Here is a 23,822-nt window from a genome sequence, read left to right on the forward strand (position 1 = left end):
GATATATACACTGCTATATACTGTACACAGCTCTATACACTGCTATATACTGTACACAGCTCTATACACTGCTATATACTGTACACTGCTATATACACTGATATATACTGTACACTGATATATACACTGCTATATACTGTACACTGATATATACACTGCTATATACTGCACACTGATATATATACTGCTATATACTGCACACTGATATATACACTGCTATATACTGTACACTGATATATACACTGCTATATACTGTACACTGAAATATATACTGCTATATACTGTACACTGATATATACACTGCTATATACTGTACGCAGCTCTATACACTGCTATATACTGTACACTGATATATACACTGCTATATACTGTACACTGATATATACACTGCTATATACTGTATACTGATATATACACTGCTATATACTGTACACTGATATATACACTGCTATATACTGTACACTGATATATACACTGCTATATACTGTACACAGCTCTATACACTGCTATATACTGTACACTGCTATATACACTGATATATACTGTACACTGCTATATACACTGATATATACTGTACACTGATATATACACTGCTATATACTGTACACTGATATATACACTGCTATATACTGTACACTGCTATATACACTGATATATACTGTACACTGCTATATACACTGCTATATACTGTACACTGATATATACACTGCTATATACTGTACACTGATATATACACTGCTATATACTGTACACAGCTCTATACACTGCTATATACTGTACACTGCTATATACACTGATATATACTGTACACTGCTATATACACTGATATATACTGTACACTGATATATACACTGCTATATACTGTACACTGATATATACACTGCTATATACTGTACACAGCTCTATACACTGCTATATACTGTACACAGCTCTATACACTGCTATATACTGTACACTGCTATATACACTGATATATACTGTACACTGATATATACACTGCTATATACTGTACACTGATATATACACTGCTATATACTGCACACTGATATATACACTGCTATATACTGTACACTGATATATACACTGCTATATACTGTACACTGATATATACACTGCTATATACTGCACACTGATATATATACTGCTATATACTGCACACTGATATATACACTGCTATATACTGTACACTGATATATACACTGCTATATACTGTACACTGAAATATATACTGCTATATACTGTACACTGATATATACACTGCTATATACTGTACACTGAAATATATACTGCTATATACTGTACACTGATATATACACTGCTATATACTGTACACTGATATATACACTGCTATATACTGTACACTGATATATACTGCTATATACTGTGCGCAGCTCTATACACTGCTATATACTGTACACTGATATATACACTGCTATATACTGTACACTGATATATACACTACTATATACTGCACACTGACATATACACTGCTATATACTGTACACTGATATATACACTGCTATATACTGTACACTGAAATATATACTGCTATATACTGTACACTGATATATACACTGCTATATACTGTACGCAGCTCTATACACTGCTATATACTGTACACTGCTATATACACTGCTATATACTGTACACTGCTATATACACTGCTATATACTGTACACTGATATATACACTGCTATATACTGCACACTGATATATATACTGCTATATACTGCACACTGATATATACACTGCTATATACTGCACACTGATATATACACTGCTATATACTGCACACTGATATATACACTGCTATATACTGCACACAGATATATACACTGCTATATACTGCACACTGATATATACACTGCTATATACTGTACACTGCTATATACACTGCTATATACTGTACACTGATATATATACACTACTATATACTGTACACTGATATATACACTGCTATATACTGTACACTGATATATACACTGCTATATACTGTACACTGATATATACACTGCTATATACTGTACACTGATATATACACTACTATATACTGTACACTGATATATACACTGCTATATACTGCACACTGATATATATACTGCTATATACTGCACACAGATATATACACTGCTATATACTGCACACTGATATATACACTGCTATATACTGTACACTGCTATATACACTGCTATATATACACTACTATATACTGTACACTGATATATACACTGCTATATACTGTACACTGATATATACACTGCTATATACTGTACACTGATATATACACTGCTATATACTGTACACTGATATATACACTACTATATACTGTACACTGATATATACACTGCTATATACTGCACACTGATATATACACTGCTATATACTGCACACTGATATATATACTGCTATATACTGCACACAGATATATACACTGCTATATACTGCACACTGATATATACACTGCTATATACTGTACACTGCTATATACACTGCTATATATACACTACTATATACTGTACACTGATATATACACTGCTATATACTGTACACTGATATATACACTGCTATATACTGTACACTGATATATACACTGCTATATACTGTACACTGATATATACACTACTATATACTGTACACTGATATATACACTGCTATATACTGCACACTGATATATACACTGCTATATACTGCACACTGATATATACTGCACACTGATATATACACTGCTATATACTGTACACTGCTATATACTGCACACTGATATATACACTGCTATATACTGTACACTGCTATATACACTGCTATATACTGTACACTGATATATACACTGCTATATACTGTACACTGATATATATACTGCTATATACTGTATACTGATATATATACTGCTATATACTGTATACTGATATATACACTGCTATATACTGCACACTGATATATACACTGCTATATACTGTACACTGCTATATACTGCACACTGATATATACACTGCTATATACTGTACACTGCTATATACACTGCTATATACTGTACACTGATATATACACTGCTATATACTGTACACTGATATATATACTGCTATATACTGTATACTGATATATATATACTGCTATATACTGTATACTGATATATACACTGCTATATACTGTACACTGATATATACACTACTATATACTGTACACTGATATATACACTGCTATATACTGTACACTGATATATACACTGCAATATACTGTACACTGATATATACACTGCTATATACTGCACACTGATATATACACTACTATATACTGCACACTGATATATACACTGCTATATACTGTACACTGCTATATACACTGCTATATACTGTATACTGATATATATACTGCTATATACTGTATACTGATATATATACTGCTATATACTGCACACTGATATATACACTGCTATATACTGTACACTGCTATATACTGTACACTGCTATATACACTGCTATATACTGTACACTGATATATATACTGCTATATACTGTACACTGCTATATACACTACTATATACTGTACACTGATATATACACTGCTATATACTGTACACTGATATATACACTGCTATATACTGTACACTGATATATACACTGCTATATACTGTACACTGCTATATACACTGCTATATACTGTACACTGATATATATACTGCTATATACTGTACACTGATATATACACTGCTATATACTGTACACTGATATATATACTGCTATATACTGTACACTGATATATACACTGCTATATACTGTACACTGATATATACACTGCTATATACTGTACACTGATATATACACTGCTATATACTCTGATATATACTGTACACTGATATATACACTGATATATACTGTACACTGATATATACACTACTATATACTGTACACTGATATACACACTGCTATATACTGTGCACTGCTATATACACTGCTATATACTGTACACTGATATATATACTGCTATATACTGTATACTGATATATATATACTGCTATATACTGTACACTGATATATACACTACTATATACTGTACACTGATATATACACTGCTATATACTGCACACTGATATATACACTGCTATATACTGTACACTGCTATATACACTGCTATATACTGTATACTGATATATATATACTGCTATATACTGTACACTGCTATATACACTGCTATATACTGTACACTGATATATACACTGCTATATACTGTACACTGATATATATACTGCTATATACTGTACACTGCTATATACACTACTATATACTGTACACTGATATATACACTGCTACATACTGTACACTGTTATATACACTGCTATATACTGTACACTGATATATACACTGATATATACTGTACACTGATATATACACTGCTATATACTGTATACTGATATATACACTGCTATATACTGTACACTGATATATACACTGCTATATACTGTACACTGATATATACACTGCTATATACTGTACACTGATATATACACTGATATATACTGTACACTGATATATACACTGCTATATACTGTACACTGCTATATACACTGCTATATATTGTACACTGATAAATACACTGCTATATACTGTATACTGATATATACACTGCTATATACTGTACACTGATATATACACTGATATATACTGAACACTGATATACACTGCTATATACTGTACACTGCTATATACACTGATATATACTGTACACTGATATATACACTGCTATATACTGTATACTGATATATACACTGCTATATACTGTACACTGATATATACACTGCTATATACTGTACACTGATATATATATACTGCTATATACTGTACACTGATATATACACTGCTATATACTGTATACTGATATATACACTGCTATATACTGTACACTGATATATACACTGATATATACTGTACACTGATATATACACTGCTATATACTGTACACTGATATATACACTGCTATATACTGTACACTGATATATACACTGATATATACTGTACACTGCTATATACACTGCTATATACTGTATACTGATATATACACTGCTATATACTGTACACTGATATATACACTGCTATATACTGTACACTGATATATACACTGCTATATACTGTACACTGATATATACACTGATATATACTGTACACTGATATATACACTACTATATACTGTACACTGCTATATACACTGCTATATACTGTACACTGATATATACACTGCTATATACTGTACACTGCTATATACACTGATATATACTGTACACTGATAAATACACTGCTATATACTGTATACTGATATATACACTGCTATATACTGTATACTGATATATACACTGCTATATACTGTACACTGATATATACACTGCTATATACTGTACACTGATATATACACTGCTATATACTGTACACTGCTATATACACTGATATATACTGTACACTGATATATACACTGCTATATACTGTACACTGCTATATACACTGCTATATACTGTACACTGCTATATACACTGCTATATACTGTATACTGATATATACACTGCTATATACTGTACACTGATATATACACTGATATATACTGTACACTGATATATACACTGCTATATACTGTACACTGATATATACACTGATATATACTGTACACTGATATATACACTGCTATATACTGTACACTGCTATATACACTGATATATACTGTACACTGATATATACACTACTATATACTGTACACTGATATATACACTGCTATATACTGTACACTGATATATACACTGCAATATACTGTACACTGATATATACACTGCTATATACTGCACACTGATATATACACTACTATATACTGCACACTGATATATACACTGCTATATACTGTACACTGCTATATACACTGCTATATACTGTATACTGATATATATACTGCTATATACTGTATACTGATATATATACTGCTATATACTGCACACTGATATATACACTGCTATATACTGTACACTGCTATATACACTGCTATATACTGTACACTGATATATACACTGCTATATACTGTACACTGATAAATACACTGCTATATACTGTACACTGATATATACACTGCTATATACTGTACACTGCTATATACACTGATATATACTGTACACTGATATATATACTGCTATATACTGTACACTGATATATACACTGCTATATACTGTATACTGATATATACACTGCTATATACTGTACACTGATATATATACTGCTATATACTGTACACTGATATATACACTGCTATATACTGTACACAGCTCTATACACTGCTATATACTGTACACTGATATATACACTGATATATACTGTACACTGATATATACACTGCTATATACTGTACACTGATATATATACTGCTATATACTGTACACTGATATATATACTGCTATATACTGTACACTGCTATATACACTGCTATATACTGTACACTGATATATACACTGCTATATACTGTACACTGATATATACACTGCTATATACTGTACACTGATATATACACTGCTATATACTGTACACTGATATATACACTGCTATATACTGTACACTGCTATATACACTGATATATACTGTACACTGATATATACACTGCTATATACTGTACACTGATATATACACTGCTATATACTGTACACTGATATATACACTGCTATATACTGTACACTGATATATACACTGCTATATACTGCACACTGATATATACACTGCTATATACTGCACACTGATATATACTGCACACTGATATATACACTGCTATATACTGTACACTGCTATATACTGCACACTGATATATACACTGCTATATACTGTACACTGCTATATACACTGCTATATACTGTACACTGATATATACACTGCTATATACTGTACATTTTTGACAGTGAAGGTGATTAATGAGTGAAACAGGCAACCACGAGAGGTGGTGAGTTCTCCTGCAATGGAAGCCTTCAACCAGAGGTTGGGCAGACGTGACCCTGGAGGTCCCGATAACAGTGGAGGACCCTTCCATCTCTAACATTTCAGGATTCTATGTCTATTTGGTCTGAGAACATAAGTGATATATGTTGGTTCTGTGTTGCTCTTATCTATAAGAACATTCTATGAAGATTTCACTTGGTGATTTGTGGTTTTGATGTCCTCACGGCTGTCATTCGTTTGCTTGTTTTTTTCATAAACTTTTTATAAACTGTTTATCCAAAATAAATGTATTAATAATAATAACTAGTTAAACCTTCTATACTTCGCATGCTCCTGTGTTTACATTACCTCAACATTTTTATAGAAAACCCGTTATATCTGCAGAGGAGCGACTCCATATTACTGTATATGTATGTAGATGGAAGGAATAAAGCTCCTGGAGGTGGAAGCAGGGGCAGCAGCAATGGCGGCACAGCTGCTCTGGAGCCTGTGAGTGAAGGGGCCCGATGCCAGCACTAGCACCAGCCCCCTACCTGCCTGTCATCACACATCTAACTGTATCAGCATCCTGGATGCAGTTGAAAGCAATAATGAGAGGGAGTGTCAGCTGACGCTCGCTCTCCCATCATTCCCCCTCAGCATCTGACCGTTTCAGCACAGCGGGAGCGATGACATCACTAAATAGATGTGCGGCAGAGACATCAGCAGGGTGGAAACGAGGAGGAGAGGTAAGTATAGTAATTTTCTTTAATCAGTGAGCACATTGTGCTGACCATAATACTGCATGGAGGAATATGGGGAGTGCATTACACTGTATAGAGGACTATGGGGAGTGCAGTATACTGTATAGAGGACTATGGGGAGTACATTATACTGTATGGAGGACTATGGGGAGTGCATTATACTGTATGGGGGACTATGAGGAGTGAATTATACTGTATGGAGGACTATGGGATGCATTATACTATATGGAGGACTATGGGAATTGCATTATACTTAATGGAGGACTATGAGGAGTGTATTATACTATATGGAGGACTATGGAGAGTGCATTATACTGTATGGAGGACTATGGGGAGTGCATTATACTATAGGGAAGAGTATGGGGAGTGCATCATACTTTATGGAGGACTATGGGAATTGCATTATACTTTATGGAGGACTATGGGGAGTGCATTATACTATATGGAGGACTATGGGGACTGCAGTATACTGTATAGAGGACTATGGGGAGTGCATTATACTGTATGGAGGACTATGGGAATTGCATTATACTTTATGGAGGACTATGGGGAGTGCATTATACTGTATGGAGGAATATGAGGAGTGCATTATACTGTATGGAGGACTATGGGAAGTGCATTATACTGTATAGAGGACTATGGGGAGTGCATTATACTATATGGAGGACTATGGGGAGTGCAGTATACTGTATAGTGGACTATGGGGAGTGCATTATACTGTATGGAGGACTATGGGAATTGCATTATACTTTATGGAGGACTATGGGGAGTGCATTATACTGTATGGAGGAATATGGGGAGTGCATTATACTGCATGGATGACTATGGGGAGTGCATTATACTGTATAGAGGACTATGGGGAGTGCATTATACTATATGGAGGACTATGGGGAGTGCAGTATACTGTATAGAGGACTAAGGGGAGTGTATTATACTATATGGAGGATTATGGGGAGTGCATTATACTGTATGGAGGACTATGGGAATTGCATTATACTTTAAGGAGGACTATGGGGAGTGAATTATACTGTATGGAGGACTATGGGGTGCATTATACTGTATTGGGGGATTTTGGGGACTGCAATATTCTATATGGAGGACTATGGGGAGCGCATTATACTGTATGGGGGACTATGGGGAGTGAATTGTACTGTATGGAGGACTATTGGATGCATTATACTATATGGAGGACTATGGGGAGTGTTATGGTTCTCAATGGCAAGAGAACATAGCCCAGCAAACATAGAACTAGCTCTTGGAAGGATGGAAACTAAACTGACCATGAACTAAACCTGCCGCACAACTAACAGTAGCCGGGTAGCGTAGCCTGCGTTTTATCCCTAGACGCCCAGCGCCGGCCGGAGGACTAACTAATCCTGGCAGAGGAAAATATAGTCCTGGCTCACCTCTAGAGAAAATTCCCCAAAAGGCAGACAGAGGCCCCCACAAATATTGGCGGTGATTTTAGATGAAATGACAAACGTAGTATGAAAATAGGTTTAGCAAAATTGAGGTCCGCTTACTAAATAGCAGGAAGACAGAAAGGACACTTTCATGGTCAGCTAAAAGCACTATCAAAACACCATCCTGAAATTACTTTAAGACTCTAGTATTAACTCATAACATCAGAGTGGCAATTTCAGATCACAAGAGCTTTCCAGACACAGAAACGAAACTACAGCTGTGAACTGGAACAAAATGCAAAAACAAACAAGGACTAAAGTCCAACTTAGCTGGGAGTTGTCTAGAAGCAGGAACATGCACAGAAAGGCTTCTGATTACAATGTTGACCGGCATGGATGTGACAGAGGAGCAAGGCTAAATAGCGACTCCCACATCCTGATGGAAACAGGTGAACAGAGAGGATGATGCACACCAGTTCAATTCCACCAGTGGCCACCGGGGGAGCCCAAAATCCAATTTCACAACAGTACCCCCCCCTCAAGGAGGGGGCACCGAACCCTCACCAGAACCACCAGGGCGATCAGGATGAGCCCTATGAAAGGCACGGACCAAATCGGAGGCATGAACATCAGAGGCAGTCACCCAAGAATTATCCTCCTGACCGTATCCCTTCCATTTGACCAGATACTGGAGTTTCCGTCTGGAAACACGGGAGTCCAAGATTTTTTCCACAACGTACTCCAACTCGCCCTCAACCAACACCGGAGCAGGAGGCTCAACGGAAGGCACAACCGGTACCTCATACCTGCGCAATAATGACCGATGAAAAACATTATGAATAGAAAAAGATGCAGGGAGGTCCAAACGGAAGGACACAGGGTTAAGAATCTCCAATATCTTGTACGGGCCGATGAACCGAGGCTTAAACTTGGGAGAAGAAACCCTCATAGGGACAAAACGAGAAGACAACCACACCAAGTCCCCAACACAAAGCCGAGGACCAACCCGACGCCGGCGGTTGGCAAAAAGCTGAGTCTTCTCCTGGGACAACTTCAAATTGTCCACTACCTGCCCCCAAATCTGATGCAACCTCTCCACCACAGCATCCACTCCAGGACAATCCGAAGATTCCACCTGACCAGAAGAAAATCGAGGATGAAACCCCGAATTACAGAAAAAGGGAGACACCAAGGTGGCAGAGCTGGCCCGATTATTGAGGGCAAACTCCGCTAAAGGCAAAAAAGCAACCCAATCATCCTGATCTGCAGACACAAAACACCTCAAATATGTCTCCAAGGTCTGATTCGTCCGCTCGGTCTGGCCATTAGTCTGAGGATGGAAAGCAGACGAGAAAGACAAATCTATGCCCATCCTAGCACAGAATGCTCGCCAAAATCTAGACACGAATTGGGTACCTCTGTCAGAAACGATATTCTCCGGAATACCATGCAATCGGACCACATTTTGAAAAAACAGAGGAACCAACTCGAAAGAAGAAGGCAACTTAGGCAGGGGAACCAAATGGACCATCTTAGAAAAACGGTCACACACCACCCAGATGACAGACATCTTCTGAGAAACAGGAAGATCTGAAATAAAATCCATCGAGATGTGCGTCCAGGGCCTCTTCGGGATAGGCAAGGGCAACAACAATCCACTAGCCCGAGAACAACAAGGCTTGGCCCGAGCACAAACGTCACAAGACTGCACGAAGCCTCGCACATCTCGAGACAGGGAAGGCCACCAGAAGGACCTTGCCACCAAATCCCTGGTACCAAAGATTCCAGGATGACCTGCCAACGCAGAAGAATGAACCTCAGAAATGACTTTACTGGTCCAATCATCAGGAACAAACAGTCTACCAGGTGGGCAACGATCAGGTCTATCCGCCTGAAACTCCTGCAAGGCCCGCCGCAGGTCTGGAGAAACGGCAGACAATATCACTCCATCCTTAAGGATACCTGTAGGTTCAGAATTACCAGGGGAGTCAGGCTCAAAACTCCTAGAAAGGGCATCCGCATTAACATTCTTAGAACCCGGCAGGTAGGACACCACAAAATTAAACCGAGAGAAAAACAACGACCAGCGCGCCTGTCTAGGATTCAGGCGTCTGGCGGACTCAAGATAAATTAGATTTTTGTGGTCAGTCAATACCACCACCTGATGTCTAGCCCCCTCAAGCCAATGACGCCACTCCTCAAAAGCCCACTTCATGGCCAAAAGCTCCCGATTCCCAACATCATAATTCCGCTCGGCGGGCGAAAATTTACGTGAGAAAAAAGCACAAGGTCTCATCACGGAGCAATCGGAACTTCTCTGCGACAAAACCGCCCCAGCTCCGATTTCAGAAGCGTCGACCTCAACCTGAAAAGGAAGAGCAACATCAGGCTGACGCAGCACAGGGGCGGAAGAAAAGCGGCGCTTAAGCTCCCGAAAGGCCTCCACAGCAGCAGGGGACCAATCAGCAACATCAGCACCCTTCTTAGTCAAATCAGTCAATGGTCTAACAACATCAGAAAAACCAGCAATAAATCGACGATAAAAGTTAGCAAAGCCCAAAAATTTCTGAAGACTCTTAAGAGAAGAGGGTTGCGTCCAATCACAAATAGCCTGAACCTTGACAGGATCCATCTCGATGGAAGAGGGGGAAAAAATATATCCCAAAAAGGAAATCTTTTGAACCCCAAAAACGCACTTAGAACCCTTCACACACAAGGAATTAGACCGCAAAACCTGAAAAACCCTCCTGACCTGCTGGACATGAGAGTCCCAGTCATCCGAAAAAATCAAAATATCATCCAGATACACAATCATAAATTTATCCAAATAATCACGGAAAATGTCATGCATAAAGGACTGAAAGACTGAAGGGGCATTTGAAAGACCAAAATGCATCACCAAATACTCAAAGTGGCCCTCGGGCGTATTAAATGCGGTTTTCCACTCATCCCCCTGCTTAATTCGCACCAAATTATACGCCCCACGGAGATCTATCTTAGAGAACCACTTGGCCCCCTTTATGCGAGCAAACAAATCAGTCAGCAGTGGCAACGGATATTGATATTTAACCGTGATCTTATTCAAAAGCCGATAATCAATGCACGGCCTCAAAGAGCCATCTTTCTTAGCCACAAAGAAAAAACCGGCTCCTAAGGGAGATGACGAAGGACGAATATGTCCCTTTTCCAAGGACTCCTTTATATATTCTCGCATAGCAGCATGTTCAGGCACAGACAGATTAAATAAACGACCCTTAGGGTATTTACTACCCGGAATCAAATCTATGGCACAATCGCACTCCCGATGCGGAGGTAATGAACCAAGCTTAGGTTCTTCAAAAACGTCACGATATTCAGTCAAGAATTCAGGAATCTCAGAGGGAATAGATGATGAAATGGAAACCACAGGTACGTCCCCATGCGTCCCCTTACATCCCCAGCTTAACACAGACATAGCTTTCCAGTCAAGGACTGGGTTATGAGATTGCAGCCATGGCAATCCAAGCACCAACACATCATGTAGGTTATACAGCACAAGAAAGCGAATAATCTCCTGGTGATCCGGATTAATCCGCATAGTTACTTGTGTCCAGTATTGTGGTTTATTGCTAGCCAATGGGGTGGAGTCAATCCCCTTCAGGGGTATAGGAGTTTCAAGAGGCTCCAAATCATACCCACAGCGTTTGGCAAAGGACCAATCCATAAGACTCAAAGCGGCGCCAGAGTCGACATAGGCATCCGCGGTAATAGATGATAAAGAACAAATCAGGGTCACAGATAGAATAAACTTAGACTGTAAAGTGCCAATTGAAACAGACTTATCAAGCTTCTTAGTACGCTTAGAGCATGCTGATATAACATGAGTTGAATCACCGCAATAGAAGCACAACCCATTTTTTCGTCTAAAATTCTGCCGTTCACTTCTGGACAGAATTCTATCACATTGCATATTCTCTGGCGTCTTCTCAGTAGACACCGCCAAATGGTGCACAGGTTTGCGCTCCCGCAGACGCCTATCGATCTGGATAGCTATTGTCATGGACTCATTCAGACCCGCAGGCACAGGGAACCCCACCATAACATCCTTAATGGCATCAGAGAGACCCTCTCTGAAATTCGCCGCCAGGGCGCACTCATTCCACTGAGTAAGCACAGCCCATTTACGGAATTTCTGGCAGTATATTTCAGCTTCGTCTTGCCCCTGAGATAGGGACAACAAGGCCTTTTCCGCCTGAAGTTCTAACTGAGGTTCCTCATAAAGCAACCCTAAGGCCAGAAAAAACGCATCCACATTGAGCAACGCAGGATCCCCTGGAGCCAATGCAAAAGCCCAATCCTGAGGGTCGCCCCGGAGCAAGGAAATCACAATCCTGACCTGCTGAGCAGGATCTCCAGCAGAGCGAGATTTCAGGGACAAAAACAACTTGCAATTATTTTTGAAATTTTGAAAGCAAGATCTATTCCCTGAGAAAAATTCAGGCAAAGGAATTCTAGGTTCAGATATAGGAACATGAACAACAAAATCTTGTAAATTTTGAACTTTCGTGGTAAGATTATTCAAACCTGCAGCTAAACTCTGAATATCCATTTTACACAGGTGAACACAGAGCCATTCCAGGATTAGAAGGAGAGAGAGAGAGAAAGGCTGCAACATAGGCAGACTTGCAAGAGATTCAATTACAAGCACACTCAGAACTGAAGGAAAAAAAAAAAAAAAAAAAAAATATTCAGCAGACTTCTCTTATCTCTCCTTTCTCTGTCAATTAATTTAACCCTTTTTGGCCGGTCAAACTGTTATGGTTCTCAATGGCAAGAGAACATAGCCCAGCAAACATAGAACTAGCTCTTGGAAGGATGGAAACTAAACTGACCATGAACTAAACCTGCCGCACAACTAACAGTAGCCGGGTAGCGTAGCCTGCGTTTTATCCCTAGACGCCCAGCGCCGGCCGGAGGACTAACTAATCCTGGCAGAGGAAAATATAGTCCTGGCTCACCTCTAGAGAAAATTCCCCAAAAGGCAGACAGAGGCCCCCACAAATATTGGCGGTGATTTTAGATGAAATGACAAACGTAGTATGAAAATAGGTTTAGCAAAATTGAGGTCCGCTTACTAAATAGCAGGAAGACAGAAAGGACACTTTCATGGTCAGCTAAAAGCACTATCAAAACACCATCCTGAAATTACTTTAAGACTCTAGTATTAACTCATAACATCAGAGTGGCAATTTCAGATCACAAGAGCTTTCCAGACACAGAAACGAAACTACAGCTGTGAACTGGAACAAAATGCAAAAACAAACAAGGACTAAAGTCCAACTTAGCTGGGAGTTGTCTAGAAGCAGGAACATGCACAGAAAGGCTTCTGATTACAATGTTGACCGGCATGGATGTGACAGAGGAGCAAGGCTAAATAGCGACTCCCACATCCTGATGGAAACAGGTGAACAGAGAGGATGATGCACACCAGTTCAATTCCACCAGTGGCCACCGGGGGAGCCCAAAATCCAATTTCACAACAGGGGAGTGCATTATACTGTATGGAGGACTATGGAGTGCATTATACTGTATGGGGGACTATGGGGAGTGCAGTATACTGTATGGAGGACATTCTCGCACAAGTGCAGGCAGATGAATATGGCAGCTAGGTTTACTTGTCTGATGTGGGTTGTAATAACCAAAGAAATGGACTGGCACATCTGTTGGTATAAGTGCAAAGTGTAGGTGCACGTTCACACTGTGGCCATTAATAGACAGAACCTAGAATAAAGCCAAGGAGCAAGTCCCCTGCAGTCAGAAAATAGTAGTACAAGGAAATGACACCGGGGACTTAGGTGACACTATTCTGATCAAAAGAGCATAAAAGTTATCCCACCGCGACAGACTGACCTGATCAGGACAGCAGGAGCTCTAATATCTCACCTCGCAAAGTGTCAGCAGGGAACAGAGCAGGACCCAGACAAAATGCACAGGCCAAAAATGTGGTGGGGGACGCCCCTATAGGTGCCACATACAAAGGAGTAGGGCAAAACGAAGAGATGGGACGGCACGCTGAGGTTCTGTCTGTTAATGGCTGCAGTGTGAATGTGCACCTATATGCTGCATCTAGTCCCATGCATCTTGCACACACACGGGTTTATCTCCTCATTTTTTGGGCTGTGCATTTTGTCTACATAGCTCTCTCCATGGGCCAGTGTGGAACGGTCAGGTCCAGGTCCTGTTCTGCCCCTACAGACACATAGCGTTGTGAGATACTAGCGCTAGGACTATCCCGATCGGGTCAATTTGTCGCGGTGAGATAACAATAGCACCACCTAAGGGTACTGTCACACAGTGGCACTTTTGTCGCTACGACGGTACGATCCGTGACGTTCTAGCGATATCGTTACGATCTCGCAGTGTCTGACACGCTACTGCGATCAGGGACCCTGCTGAGAATCGTACGTCGTAGCAGATCGTTTGGAACTTTCTTTCGTCGCTGGATCTCCCGCTGTCATCGCTGGATCGTTGTGTGTGACAGCGATCCAGCGATGCGTTCGCTTGTAACCAGGGTAAACATCGGGTTACTAAGAGCAGGGCCGCGCTTAGTAACCCGATGTTTACCGTGGTTACCAGCGTAAAAGTAAAAAAAAACAAACAGTACATACTCACATTCCGGTGTCTGTCCCCCGGCGTTCTGCTTCTCTGCACTGTGTAAGCACAGCGGCCGGAAAGCAGAGCGGTGACGTCACCGCTGTGCTCGCTTTCCGGCTGGCGCAGACACAGTGCAGAGAAGCAGAACGCCGGGGGACAGACACCGGAATGTGAGTATGTACTGTTTGTTTTTTTTTACTTTTACGCTGGTAACCACGGTAAACATCGGGTTACTAAGCGCGGCCCTGCGCTTAGTAACCCGATGTTTACCCTGGTTACTCGGGGCCTTCGGCATCGTTGGTCGCTGGAGAGCTGACTGTGTGACAGCTCCCCAGCGACCACACAACCACTTACCAACGATCACGGCCAGGTCGTATCGCAGGTCGTGATCGTTGGTAAATCGTTATGTGAGACGGTACCCTAAGTCTCTTCTGTTAGGCTGGTTTCACACTTGCGTTTTTGTCTGCAGCGTTTTTTGCACAAAAAACGCATGCGTTTTTTTCCTATATTTAACATTGAAAACGCATGCGTTTTTTGCACATGCGTTTGGTCGCGTTTTCAAACGCATGCGTTTTTTGTCTGCATGCGTTCATTTTCAAAAATGCTACCTGCAGTATTTTCTTGCGCGTTTTTTTGCCGCGAAAAAACGCATGCGTTTTTTCGCAGCAAAAAAATGCATTGCTGTCTATGTAAACGCATGCGTTTTTAAGCACATGCGTTTGTTTGCGCTAAAAACGCATGCGTTTTTATAGAAAAAAAACCAGAAAACACACTGAAAAGCCACCCACCACCATCAAGGTGATAAAGGGATCCAAACCCTAACCCTAACTCTACCCCTAACCTCACCCCTAACCGTTTAATGAACATTTTCTGACAGTCATATTGCCACGTATTTAAGTGCCACGTATCACGTATTTCAGTGCCACGTATGCCACGTGCCACGTATTTAAGTGCCACGTGCCACATATTTAAGTGCCACGTGCCACGTATTAAAGTGCCACGTGCAACGTATTTAAGTGCCACGTATTTAAGTACCACATATTTAAGTGCCACGTGCCACGTATTTAAGTGCCACGTGCCACGTATTTAAGTGCCACATGCCACGTATTTAAGTGCCACGTGCCACGTATTTAAGTGCCACGTATTTAAGTACCACGTATTTCAGTTGCACGTATTTCAGTGCCACGTATTTCAGTCACGTTTAGGGTTAGGGTTTTCTTGTGTTTTCTTGTGTTTTCTTGTGTTTTTCTATAAAAAACGCGTTTACATGCGTTTTTCACGCGTTTTTCATGCAGATAAAAACGCAAGTGTGAAACCAGCCTTAGTCACATGTCTCCTTAGTGCAGGGGATTCGCTCCTTATCTTTATCCTCAGTTCTGTTGTATCAGAGACAAAGTATCAGATATGGAGATTTCCTTAAGGCCCCGTCACACTTAGCGACGCTAAAGCGATCCCGACAACGATACGACCTGTCAGGGATCGTTGCTGCGTCGCTATGTGGTCGCTGGTGAGATGTCAAACAGTGAGATCTCCAACGATCGCAGCTGCGATCTCACTGTTTGACATCTCACCAGCGACCTGTAGCGACCTGTACAACGATGTCACATGGGAGCTATAATGACGATTCAGTGTCTGAGTCGTCAACGAGGTCGTTGGTAAGGTGTCAAACACAGCGATGTGTGCTACCCAGCGGCACCTCAACGATCAAAAAAAGGTCCAGGCCATTCCGACCAGCGATCTCACAGCAGGGGCCTGATCGCTGGTACGTGTCACACATAGCGAGATCGCTACGGAGGTCGCTGTTGCGTCACAAAACTTGTGACTCAGCAGCGATCTCGCTTAGTGAGACGGGGGCTTTATCCTGTGATTACACAGTCTGCTCCGCCATGACGATGACTGCGGCCAATAATCTCTCTACTGACAGAAAGACAGGATGAAGGTCTCCTCCCCGAGATAACGCGGCCCTGAGCGGTCTGAGGAAACAACGGCCGCACACTGACAATGTAACGCAGCGGCCGCTCAGAGGACGGATGTGCCACGTGGACCAAGTGTCTACATGGCAACGTGCGCTACTCTGTGTCCTGGATGAGACTCCCCATACAAGTCTATGGGCGACATCAGATCCTGCGCGGATCATCCGAGCAACATCCGATTATTATGGACACATTGTGATTAATAACTGGAAACTGATCACATAGGTTACTGAGTGCTGATGTATGAAAATGGACACATTGAGGACATGTGGACATAAAAACAGACATAAAAACCCACGGACATAAGAAATGGACACATGGACGACACAGACATAAAAATGGCTACACAAACATAACAAACAGACACACAGAAGGCCATACGGATGAGAGTTTTCTAGTTCTTCCGTTCGTCTGTCCCTGATCTTACACCATGGAAATCGCCTCTGCTCAGGGGACGTTCAGACCTCAGACACCAGAAAACTAGAGCTGACGAGCCACAGACACAATACGGTGACATTTCTGGCTGACGACACAGTGTGAGCCCACCAGCCACCACCACACGATCTCCTGAGATGGGACCCCATACTAATGTCAGTCTCTGGGGCCGAGGACGCCGCACTGATTCCATCATATATGAGTTTGTGATCTCCAGATGTTTTCACCTAATTCATCAATTTACACTTTTTAAAAAGTGACACAATTTGGCGCAAATGTAACAATACTGCCCCCCGGGCGCTTTTGAGCACAGCAGCTATTTTGGTGCAATTTTTTTTGCAACAGTTTGGCAAAATGTGCCACTTTTTGTGCTAAAAAATAGCAGAAAACAGCTAAAGACAGAAGAAAAGAACATTTTTTACTTTAATCAAAATTCATGACCCGCGTGCGCCATTCTGAAAAATTTGGCATCAAAAATGGTAATCAATACCACAAAAGGGTCTTAAAAAACTGCAAATATTGAATTGACGACAATGCGTCTCGTGACGGATCCGCGGTGCAGATCACCAGTGTGAACGCGGCCGTACAGCTTGTGCTGCGGATTCTCACTGCCCTCCATGTAGCAGAGTCGAGCTCGCGCACCTTGTATCTGGATGTAATCAGTGAGCTCTGCCGCCTTTGATCTCCTGTTTTCTAGGAACTTTCTAGGAACTTTCTAGGAACGGTCATTAATAATAATGACTCCTCGTATTCTTGTATCCTACCGAGGAGACGGGCGGAGGCCAGACTTTACTGCAAGCTGCAACTGCTGTGATCAGAAATTCACAGAAAAGTCTTTTTCCAGACCAATGTGCAGTCCTATGTAACGAAAGGACCACCACAATATGAACAGTTCTGTCACTAATACGTTGTGAATTTCCATTTCCATCGATTTTATATCTGCTCACTATAAGTGAATGGAAACAATTTATTTACACCCCCAGACCAAAAAAGTCACCTGGATAATAATACTTCTTATGCTGAGGGTTTGTTACAATTGTATCCGGTATAGACAATCTGCTCTGTTGTAAAAAGCCTAGACTGATAGTTTGTGCAAGTAAAATGTATCCGGAGAAAGTGGATAGCCACAGAGAATATCCACCCAGAGAGGATAGCCAAAGAGGATATCCACCCACAGAAGATAGCCACAGAGAATATCCACCCACAGAAGATAGCCACAGAGGACATCCACCCACACAAGATAGCCACAGAGGACATCCACCCACAGAAGATAGCCACAGAGGACATCCACCCACACAAGAGAGCCACAGAGGACATCCACCCACACAAGATAGCCACAGAGGACATCCACCCACACAAGATAGCCACAGAGGACATCCACCCACAGAAGATAGCCACAGAGGACATCCACCCACAGAAGATAGCCACAGAGGACATCCACCCACACAAGATAGCCACAGAGGATATCCACCCACAGAAGATAGCCACAGAGGATATCCACCCACAGAAGATAGCCACAGAGGACACCCACCCACAGAAGATAGCCACAGAGGACATCCACCCACAGAAGATAGCCACAGAGGACATCCACCCACACAAGATAGCCACAGAGGACATCCACCCACACAAGATAGCCACAGAGGACATCCACCCACACAAGATAGCCACAGAGGACATCCACCCACACAAGATAGCCACAGAGGACATCCACCCACACAAGATAGCCACAGAGGACATCTACCCACACAAGATAGCCACAGAGGACATCCACCCACAGAAGATAGCCACAGAGGATATCCACCCACAGAAGATAGCCACAGAGGATATCCACCCACAGAAGATAGCCACAGAGGACACCCACCCACAGAAGATAGCCACAGAGGACATCCACCCACAGAAGATAGCCACAGAGGACATCCACCCACACAAGATAGCCACAGAGGACATCCACCCACACAAGATAGCCACAGAGGACATCCACCCACAGAAGATAGCCACAGAGGACATCCACCCACAGAAGATAGCCACAGAGGACATCCACCCACAGAAGATGGTCACAGAGGATATCCACCCACAGAAGATGGTCACAGAGGATATCCACCCACAGAAGATAGCCACAGAGGACATCCACCCACAGAAGATAGCCACAGAGGACATCCACCTACAGAAGATAGCCACAGAGGACACCCACCCACAGAAGATAGCCACAGAGGATATCCACCTACAGAAGATAGCCACAGAAAATACCAACCCTCAGAAGATAGTCACATAGGATATACACCCACAGAAGATAGCCACAGAGCTCATCCACCCACAGAAGATAGCCAAAGAGGATATCCACCCACAGAAGATAGCCACAGAGGACATCCACCCACAGAAGATAGCCACAGAGGACATCCACCCACAGAAGACAGCCACAGAGGACATCCACCCACACAAGAGAGCCACAGAGGACATCCACCCACAGAATATAGCCACAGAGGACATCCACCCACACAAGATAGCCACAGAGGACATCCACCCACACAAGATAGCCACAGAGGATATCCACCCACAGAAGAATAGCCACAGAGGACATCCACCCACAGAAGATAGCCACAGAGGATATGCACCCACAGAAGAATAGCCACAGAGGACATCCACCCACAGAAAATAGCCACAGAGGATATGCACCCACACAAGATAGCCACAGAGGACATCTACCCACACAAGATAGCCACAGAGCACATCCACCCACAGAAGATAGCCACAGAGGACATCCACCCGCAGAAGACAGCCACAGAGGATATGCACCCACAGAAGATAGCCACAGAGGACATCTACCCACAGAAGATAGCTACAGAGGACATCCACCCACTGAAGATAGCCACAGAGCACATCCACCCACGGAAGATAGCCACAGAGGACATCCACCCCCAGAATATAGCCACAGAGGACATCCACCCACAGAAGATAGCCACAGAGGACATCCACCCACAGAAGATGGTCACAGAGGATATCCACCCACAGAAGATGGTCACAGAGGATATCCACCCACAGAAGATAGCCACAGAGGACATCCACCCACAGAAGATAGCCACAGAGGACATCCACCTACAGAAGATAGCCACAGAGGACACCCACCCACAGAAGATAGCCACAGAGGATATCCACCTACAGAAGATAGCCACAGAAAATATCAACCCTCAGAAGATAGTCACATAGGATATACACCCACAGAAGATAGCCACAGAGCTCATCCACCCACAGAAGATGGTCACAGAGGATATCCACCCACAGAAGATAGTCACAGAGGATATCCACCCACAGAAGATAGCCACAGAGGACATCCACCCCCAGAATATAGCCACAGAGGACATCCACCCACAGAAGATGGTCACAGAGGATATCCACCCACAGAAGATGGTCACAGAGGATATCCACCCACAGAAGATAGCCACAGAGGACATCCACCCACAGAAGATAGCCACAGAGGACATCCACCTACAGAAGATAGCCACAGAGGACACCCACCCACAGAAGATAGCCACAGAGGATATCCACCTACAGAAGATAGCCACAGAAAATATCAACCCTCAGAAGATAGTCACATAGGATATACACCCACAGAAGATAGCCACAGAGCTCATCCACCCACAGAAGATAGCCAAAGAGGATATCCACCCACAGAAGATAGCCACAGAGGACATCCACCCACAGAAGATAGCCACAGAGGACATCCACCCACAGAAGACAGCCACAGAGGACATCCACCCACACAAGAGAGCCACAGAGGACATCCACCCACGGAATATAGCCACAGAGGACATCCACCCACACAAGATAGCCACAGAGGACATCCCCCCCCCACAGAAGATAGCCACAGAGGACATCCACCCACAGAAGATAGCCACAGAGGATGTGCACCCACAGAAGAATAGCCACAGAGGACATCCACCCACAGAAAATAGCCACAGAGGATATGCACCCACACAAGATAGCCACAGAGGACATCTACCCACACAAGATAGCCACAGAGCACATCCACCCACAGAAGATAGCCACAGAGGACATCCACCCGCAGAAGACAGCCACAGAGGATATGCACCCACAGAAGATAGCCACAGAGGACATCTACCCACAGAAGATAGCTACAGAGGACATCCACCCACTGAAGATAGCCACAGAGCACATCCACCCACGGAAGATAGCCACAGAGGACATCCACCCCCAGAATATAGCCACAGAGGAAATCCACCCACAGAAGATAGCCAGAGAGGACATCCACCCACAGAAGATAGCCACAGAGGACATCCTCCCACAGAAGAAAGCCACAGAGGACATCCACCCACAGAAGATAGCCACAGAGGACACCCACCCATAGAAGATAGCCACAGAGGACATCCACCCACAGAAGAAAGCCACAGAGGACATCCACCCACAGAAGATAGCCACAGAGGACATCCACCCACAGAAGAAAGCCACAGAGGACATCCACCCACAGAAGATAGCCACAGAGGACATCCACCCACAGAAGATAGCCACAGAGGACATCCACCCATAGAAGATAGCCACAGAGGACATCCATCCACAGAAGATAGCCACAGAGGACATCCACCCACAGAAGATAGCCACAGAGCATATCCACCCACAGAAGATAGCCACAGAGGATATCCACCCACAGAAGATAGCCACAGAGAATAGCCACAGAGGATATCCACCCACAGAAGATAGCCACAGAGAATAGCCACAGAGGACATCCACCCACAGAAGACAGCCACAGAGGATATGCACCCACAGAAGATTGTCACAGAGAATAGCCAGAGAGGACATCCACCCACAGAAGACAGCCACAGAGGATATGCACCCACAGAAGATAGTCACAGAGAATAGCCACAGAGGATATCTACCCACAGAAGATAGCCACAGAGGACATTCCAAGAGAATAGCCAGAGAGGACAGCCACAGAGGACAGCTACAGAGGAGAGACACAGAGGATAGACACAATGGATAGCCAGAGGACAGCCACAGAGGATAACCACAGAGAATAGACACAGAGGACTGCAACAGAGGATTGACACAGAGGATAATAACAGAAGACAGCTTAATTGAATACAATTGTGGCAAGCTCTGAAGTTTCAGGTTTGGATATATACAAGAATATGAACATTCACTGACAGGAAGACGAGATCTTGAAAAAGTTTAAAATTGAAACATAAAGGGCCCAGTTTTTGTGCATATGCAGCTTTTTTGGTTATTTTTTGCAGTTTTTCATTTGCACCCCTTTTTTCTTATGTTCATCGTTGTGAGCGACGCTTTTCTTTTCAGATGTTTTCAACAAATTCACCAATTGCAACATTTTAAAAAGTTCCAAAAGTTGGTGCAGATGTCCCCCAGCCCCTCCCCCTCCCCCTGAAGGATCTGATGTATCTCAGTTATTTTGGTGAAAATTTTACACCTTTTAGCGAAATATCTGAATTTTTACTCTACAAAGTCACAAAAATGTTCAAAGCCATAAATGAAGAGCAGTTTTGATTCTGCACAAAGTTCGTGAAGCGCGCGCCATTTGTAAGAATTTGGTGAAAAACAGAAAACAAATATCTGAAGACAAAAAACAAAAGTGACTTCGAAAATATGATGAATTAAGAAGTTGCAGAACTTTTTTATATAAAAGTAAAGTTTTTATAACATAATTTCAGAAATATT

The 23,822-nt window shown here is 42.3% G+C and overlaps 1 protein-coding gene across 1 annotated transcript in view; it reads right to left on the reverse strand.

The window, feature by feature from the left end:
* PTH1R (parathyroid hormone 1 receptor) overlaps positions 1-23,822 on the reverse strand; it is a 247,940-nt gene that overhangs the window by 105,473 nt on the left and 118,645 nt on the right. The window lies entirely within an intron of this gene.

Source organism: Ranitomeya variabilis, chromosome 6 (assembly GCF_051348905.1).
Source record: "Ranitomeya variabilis isolate aRanVar5 chromosome 6, aRanVar5.hap1, whole genome shotgun sequence".
Lineage (NCBI taxonomy): Eukaryota > Metazoa > Chordata > Amphibia > Anura > Dendrobatidae > Ranitomeya > Ranitomeya variabilis.